This window comes from Elephantulus edwardii, unplaced genomic scaffold (assembly GCF_000299155.1).
Source record: "Elephantulus edwardii isolate Elephantulus edwardi_28Jun2011 unplaced genomic scaffold, EleEdw1.0 scaffold00169, whole genome shotgun sequence".
NCBI lineage: Eukaryota > Metazoa > Chordata > Mammalia > Macroscelidea > Macroscelididae > Elephantulus > Elephantulus edwardii.
The window spans coordinates 3,745,326-3,747,226 of NW_006399919.1; positions in this window are offsets into that span (position 1 = coordinate 3,745,326).

Below are 1,901 nucleotides of genomic sequence, written 5' to 3' on the forward strand. Positions count from 1 at the left end.
GTCATAAGTACAAATCATCTTTATGACATTCTGAAAATAGCTTTCACTGTTATTGTTGTTAGGTACTAACAAGTCAACTACTATTCACAGCAACCCTATGACCAATATATTGAGGCCTTGCCTTGTCCTGTTCTATTCTTATGTCAGCATCGACTCTTCTGTCATCCTTGTTATTGTCCAGCTCTCTGATGCTTAACAAGTAATTGCAAAGACCATGATTCGGTTCATCTTAGTCTCTAGACTGACAATGCTGTTTCTCAGTACCCTGGAGAGGTACCTGAGAAAAAGAAGGAAGGGGAGGGGGCAGAGAGAAAGAGACAGGGGAGAGGGGAGAGTGGAGAGAGGAGAGAGAATAGATAGATAGATAGATAGATAGATAGATAGATAGATAGATAGATAGATAGATACATGCTGCTGTTGTGCGGAGTCAGGATCGGCCCATAGTTGACCCTCCAGCAAGTTTCCAGAGGCAATTACTTGCATAAGAGGAGTTTGCCCATCCTTCTCAAACAGAGCAGCTGGTAGATTTGCACTGTTTCCCTTTGGGATTTCAGTGCAACTGTATCAGTTCATTATCTGATCTGACCTCTTATTCTTGGATCTGGATCCAATAGCTTACTGCATTACCTATTAATAGTGGATTCATGTGCCTTGCCATCTGAGAGCCAGAAGCTTTTGGTTTGACCTGCCAATCTTGGGTTCATCAGCCTCTGCATCTATGACTGAGGTGAAATCTCTAGTCTGCTATATGACCCAGACAATGGACTTTATATCTGTAACCACTTCAATCCAAGTCATTTGCTTGAGTCTCTGTCTCTTTCTCCTTCTCTCTCTTCGGTTTGCTTCTCTAGCTAGTCTAGCACAAGATGGTGATAAAACATAGACTCAGCTCAGGCAGGTTTCTTGTTCAATTTCAGGTATTCCACCTACAGATGTGTCTCCTTGAGCAAAATTCAAATCCACTGAGTTTGGTTTCCTCTTTAGTAATGAAGAACATGTTTGCTAATTCACAGAAAAATGAGTTCAGTAGTAGAGTCAGAGACCAGGAAATAGTTGCTGGATAAATGACAACTAAATTACTCGCCTTGAATTACTTGCAACTTATGACAACTCCATGAGTGTCATGAAGTGCTTCACTCTGACAGGTTTTCATTACTGTGACCCTTCAGAAACACCACTAGGTGTCAATTACCAACTTCTCATTAGAAGTCTAGTACATAACTGTTTATAACACCCAGATAACCATGGAGCCAAACAAGAATTTAAAAAGCAGCTGTCATTTAACTTTCTAGAAGGATATAATTTTGAATTTATACCAAAGTGTTATATGTTCCGCTGGAGGCCTTGATGGCAGCTGTAAAGACAAAAGAATAAGACCAATATTAAAAAGACTCTCAAGTACACAAAATTTATCTGTTTCACCCTATGTTGTCAATCCAACTACCAATGAGCCTTCTTTTTGCTGTGTACAATCAGAGGCAGTGAATTACAAAGGAGGCAATTGCCCACCGGTCTCCATGGGAGGAACTGGTGGAGTCGGACCTCATGACTTTGGGGTTGTAGTGTAGCTTCTTACCTATAGACTGCCAGAGCTCCAGTGATGCCTACAAATAATTAAAACTCATACTCTGCTTGTATTATCCTTAGGTTCCCAAACCATATTATTAAAAAAATCATCATTAAGTTATATTAAAATAGTAATTTTATGACAACTCCATGAGTGTCATGAAGTGCTTCACTCTGACAGGTTTTCATTACTGTGACAACCAGGAGAAGATAACATAGATGAATGGGACCTTCTAAGACTCAAATCCTTTTGCACATCCAAAAACTTCTTCAACAGGGTAAAAAGGGAGGCCACTGACTGGGAAAAAGTATTCGGTAATAACATATCAGATAAG